This window comes from Tyto alba, unplaced genomic scaffold (genome assembly GCF_018691265.1).
Source record: "Tyto alba isolate M040663 unplaced genomic scaffold, T.alba_DEE_v4.0 Super-Scaffold_13, whole genome shotgun sequence".
Lineage (NCBI taxonomy): Eukaryota > Metazoa > Chordata > Aves > Strigiformes > Tytonidae > Tyto > Tyto alba.
This window is the reverse complement of record NW_024881275.1, coordinates 39,898,798-39,904,797: the sequence shown is the minus strand read 5'-3', so window position 1 is coordinate 39,904,797 and position 6,000 is coordinate 39,898,798.

Sequence of the window (6,000 nt, the reverse complement as noted above, 5' to 3'; positions counted from 1 at the left end):
AAGGACTTTCTGTACAGAAAATTACTTTTTTCCATCCCAGAGTCAATTCATTGCAAGAGCCAAAACTGGGGCAAAGAATGAGGGGAAGCCACTGCCTGTAGAGAAACTACCGTCCTGTGGCTGACTTGGACATGCTTGGGGGAAGAACTGCAGCCTGCTCTTGACTCTGAATCTGAAGACTGTTCTTCAGCTCTATGCAATTCCTCCTGTGTAGACAGCAGGGATGCTTCAGAGAGCCAAGTCGCTCTGTCTGCTGACACGTCCCATGAAATGCCTGGGATGTCAGCTGAACACAGGACTGAAGTCAGAGAAGTTAATTTCACAGAAGCAGAACATGCAGTAATTACAAATAAAACAGGATTAGCTACATATATTTGCTTCGTAACATGAAAAGGACATGTTCTGGAGGCAAGAAGGAGAGGAGAAATCAGATTTCACAAACAGGTCTTGCATTTTACAAAGCAGTAAGCAGCCCAGTCATGGGACTCTCTGTATTTAATAGGTAAAATGAAAGAGTCCTGTTTAGTGAGGTTTTGTACAGCAGCACTCTCAAATAATTGTGCGTTGCTCCTGGCAGCCAGGAAGATGTGTTTTAACTTGTACTTTTGCCTCTCTCACACAGCATGTTGGTGTGCTTTTGTCTTGACAAGCTCTCTTGCTTTACTGTCTTGGAGCCAAACCAGTGTGTGGTGCAACCAGGTTCAATTCCAGATCAGCCATTGCAACGATGAATTTGGCATCCAGCATTTGAAATTGTTCTTTCCTCAGACTCGCTCTTGCACAGCCCTGAGCACTGACTTCTCAGTGATTGTAATGCAAGCTGAAAATCCTCAGCCTTTTTTAGAATTGGTCTTGAAATAATTAAGATGATCTTGAAACCACCGACCCGACCTGACGAGTAGGTTTCCTCCTCCCGATTTCAGGTTTGGATATGAACTTTTTGCTGATGATCAGATTATTGACTATGTTAGTAAGCCTTTCCACAATCCTGGGTATACAAACAAACCAGCTATGTTTTTGGAAGACATAATTAAAGTTGTCACAGCTGTTATAAAATGAAAAATCTTTGTGTTTTAGACATAAATGAAATAAGTATATAACAATATGTTTTATATAGGAATGGGTATAGAAAAGGTTTAATTATAAGAAAGGGTTCCTGTAATAATGCGATACTGGGTGCAATCAGCTTCTGGCAGTGCTTGCACTCATCCGCTAGTCTAAAATGTTTGATTTGTGTGGAAATGCCTATAGAATACAATATTCCTATAAGACAGTAGTCATGTCAAGCTGTCTTTCCCAGTGCATTTGCTGACTTCATTTCTGCCAAATGCATGGAAGTGGCAGTATAATAATGTACCTGTAATAGAAACCAGTATGCGTACAGTATGCAAAGTACCTTTTGAGCTCATGTGGATAACTGCTTTCCTGAGAGATCTGACACCTCCCACCAAGCCAGGAAACAAGCAGGTATACTGCTAAGTGCTTATCTTTGGTGGAAAGAAGATTTAATGGGTAGTAATAGAAATATTAAATGTGTACTTTTTTTGTACCGTGTAACTTTAATAATTTTAATGCAATTGTTTGGTTATGAGAACATTACTGAACAAATAGCTGGCTAATACTTTTCTCTGTACTTGTACGACAGTCTACAAGTTACTGGGGGAAAGTAGTACACTAAGATAAGCTGCAATTGATGCCAACAGGACACCATTATAGGTTCCAATAGTAGCAGGGGGGTTGGGAAAAAGAGGCTGGTGTTCTCTTTTCATCCATATCAGGGATCTGGATAAATTAAAGTGAGATTCGCTGCAGGTTAATTTACCACCAAAACCAAACAAAAAACCCCAAACTTCAAAACAGACAGGAGAGGATCATTTTGCATTACTCTCATGGTACTAATAGCTTGGAGGGCTGCCATAAAAGAAGCAGTGGGGGATTTCTGGGGAGCGTACAGCTGGCATGATGACTCTGCATTACCCGCCTCTCTGGACTTTCTTCTGCTGGGGGGCACATTAGAATAATGTGAAGGAGATGAGAGGAGGTATTTCCAGAATCCCGGCTGCATTGCATCACAGGCAGTCGGCTTCTGTGAGAAATGGGCATTTCGAAGCACTGAAAGGAAGCATCTGTGTGTGACATTTTGAGGCATCCCTCCCGGTTATTCCTAGACCGGAGAGCCCTTCACACACCGGAACCCGCTGTGCTGGGAAGAGGTCCAGGAGGTGAGCTCTGAAGCGGCTCTGCGGGCTTGCCTGCAGTTACAGTTCAGACCCGCTCGCACCGTACAGCTGAAGCTCACCCCAGTGCAGAGGCTCACGCCCGCTGCCCACTTGCTTTCCCACTCACACGCTTAAACGTCGAGGGCTTGCGTGGGCCAGAACCCACAGGGCATTGCTCCACCCTGCAGACGAGTGGCCGCCCGCCCCCAGGGATGTACAAAAGGTGTAGCGAAGCATGTCCAGACACCCGAAGCCCCGCTGAGGGGAGAGGGAAATCCTGGTGAATGCACCAGGACCCGAAAAACGACAGGCACGGTGCCTGCAGCCTGGGTTGCTGATGACGGCTCTCCCAGGCCCCCGTGGCCAGACCAGCTGTGAGACCTTGAGCCAGATCATCAAGCCCCCAACTCGCCACCCTTCAGCCCTGCCAGGCGTGGAAAGACCTGCCACCACGGACCGTAAACCAGCACGGCACCAGGGCAGAACCCGCTGCCCCACCGCCTGCTTCTCCCGGCCGCGGCAGGGCCAGGTCCCACCCGTGGCGACGACCGCCCCAGCATTGACTTCAGCACGGCCACCCCCACCCCTGCGGGACCGCTGGGACAGAGCGAGCTGGAAAAACCACAACGGGAAAGCTATCTGATGGTTGTTCGAGCCCTGTACCCTTGGCATGCTCTCCCTGCAGGGCGAAGAGCAGGTTCTCTGTGATGTTTAACCAAGATGTAGGCACCCTGTAAGTCTTTCAAAGTCATCATGACGGTCCTTTGCTTAAATCTGGATGTTGACATGTGGGACAAGCATTGCATGTGAACAAATTCACACCCTTTCCCTGGCAGCTAAATACCCAAATATGTACTGTGCTCATATATAAATACGTATGTCACTGTATGCCTAATAAATATGTCGAAAACAGGTTGGAGCGTACAAGATTTTAAAATTTTCTTTCTGCATTATAAGCCTTTATTGAGCGATGATTAAGCACTGAAATCACGTAAGAGCTCACTTTTTTACTTTGTCAGTTATGAAACAAGGACACAGATGGGTACAGCCAGCAGGTAGACTCCCAGCTCTGAATCCCACTTCTTGCTAGCAGATCATGTCATTAATCATGGCTATCAATACAGATAACCATAGGAGGGACAGCACAAGGTAGGGCTGCTCTCCTCATGCAACTCAGTCACCTCTGAGATGCTCTGGAGGCAGATGTATGTTCCCTTTAGAAAACCAAACACTCCTGACAGAGTGGAGGGCTGTGATGACGATAGATATTCTTATCACTGTAATTAGCAGCTTCAAGAAAGGTAGATCAGTATCAGGCCTAGCTAAAATAGGGAGACATATTTTATCCTGACAGACACTCCTTCCGCTGGGCCAGCCGTCTTTGAAGTCCCTGGAGAGACTGGGGACAGGCTGGGGCTCCTGGTCCAGGCCCCTTTGATCTCGTTGGCTCTGTCACACAATAAGCCTGTGCATGATTTGTGTCTCCAGGAATTTTCAACACCTTCCGCAGCCGCTTGCACGAAGGCGCACTGGGTGGCCTCCCCCGCGCACCCCCCTCCCTTCGGCGGCCCCTCGGAGCCCGGCAGGGCTGGGGGTACCTCAGCAGTGAGGGTGCAGCTCGGCACCGTCCTTGCGAGAACCAGGACAAACACTGTCCTTCAGGGAGCAAAATTCCACGTGCAGGGTGGCAGCATCAACCACCCTCCTCGACGCTTTCTGGGAGGTGACCCAGTTGGTGTCCACTGCTGGTACTTTGAAAACTATTTTTATGCTCCCGGTCCTCACTCTCCTCTTATCTTCACAGGCTGTCCTCTGCCACCAGCCGTCTTTTCAGCTAGCGTTTCTGTTTTCTGCAGCCATTTCCCACTCCGGAGGTCTTGGCCACTTAGTGGGGGCTGAGCTGAAGCCCTGCCCTGAGAGGGGAATGGCAGCAAGGAGAGGGGGAGGAGGAGGGAATGGGTGTGGTGTGTGCGATGGTTTCAGGAAGGAAGGTTCAGGGGCAATGAGACCTGCAAGGGGGGACCACCCCAAGCAGACACCAACCAAAAATGTTTGCACGTCCTCCCTATCGATGCCACAAGCCCATGCTGGGACCTCCTACCTGCTCCTCTGGGATCCCTGTGCCTGCCCCCTCCCTCTAGTTCTGGTCCCTCGTCTGCAGCAGGATGGGTCCCACCCGGTGAACATCGCAGTCAAGCGATTTTCAGAGGCTGTGCCTCCTTCCAGGAGGCCATGGCCCCTTTTACAGTGATTATGCAGCACTGCAGTGAAGGCTGCTGAACTTTTCACCTCTCTGGTCACTTATTTTTACAAATCACGGCACCACTGCGTTTTTGCATGTTGCACAACCGGGGACCTGACCAAGGGGCTTGCTTCCAGCATCAGGGACAATAAAAGGAGAAATCAATATTCTAAAGGTTAAAACAGTCCTCAAAGGCCAGACACTCAGCAGCTATAAATCAATGCAGCTGTGTTCACTACAGGAAAGCTTACGTCTTTTTAGGATCTGGCCTGAAAACAATTCAAATCATAGAATCGCAGCAAAGAGATGGAGAAGAATTATTAGATCATCTCCTCCATCCCTCGGGTCAGGGCCATCAGGCTATACTGAGTGCTTTGTGATGTGGTCAGTAAAGCTGTAGCTGGTTCAGGCTCTGCGAAGGCTTTCCACTTCTGTTTTCCTAGTGCTTCTGTTCTTTGACAAATGTATTTTGAGTGAATAATTTATGCTTGGGATATTTAACGAACAGAAACCTAAATCCTCTATTTACTGAATTCAAGCAGAGCTAGCCTAGAAGGAAACAGCTGCAACACATTTCCCACTGCCTCCTCTATGCTGACCTGCTCAGGACCTTCACCCCAACCCAGAAGAGCATCCTCTCCAGGGGAAGAAGTTATTAGAAGAGTAGCCAAAATCATTCATAAATGACTGTGTTAGAAATGGTTTGCTTAACACGTTAGAGGTCCAGGTGCGCTGCAACATGTTTTGGTTCCTTGCATGTTTTACGACAAGGATGAAAGACATGCCATATCCTCAAAAAAAAAAAAAAAAAGATCAGAACTGTTCCTGGTAAGTTCACATTATTCCTTCCTGCAGCTCAACCCTTGGCTCTCTTTTGAGCATGGACGCCAAATTATGCTGTCTGATGCCATCTGGTGAATCCACAGGGGATGAGTAAACAACACCAAACTGATTTCCCTGCGTACCAGAGGAACTTGGCTTCCATTCACATTCCCTTGGAGGTAAATCATTATTATTCTGATTGCTAACTCAGATTCCACTAAGAGCAGAAGGAAAGGAAGAGAAGTGATAAAGAGACCTCCTTTTGCAGCATGGATGCAGTGGAGATCATGGAGACAAGATGCAATAATAAAAGCAGCATGATAGGGGCTGCTCTTTTGATGTGCTGGTGAATCACGAACCTTGATTTAAGCAAATAAGTCTGCATCTGCTCCCCAGATAAGCAAAAGGAGAAAAGTGTGGGTGAAAAATCTACTTATTTGTAATAAGGATAGGCAGCCTGAGGTACATTTTGTTCTCAGTTAAATCGTCACATAGTAAAGAAAAATAAAACAAAATAGACAAACTTGAAAATTGGGCACAGTAGATCGAGAAATTTATGAAATTATGGGAGGGAGGATATAATTTAACACATACTATATATTCAAATTATTTCATTTTGTAATTAGACCTGTGTGAACATATATTTGTCAGTCTACCAAAATTGTGCAATGTTTTTGCAGTGAAAGAGAAAGAGTTGTGGCCCTGCAGAGACCTAAC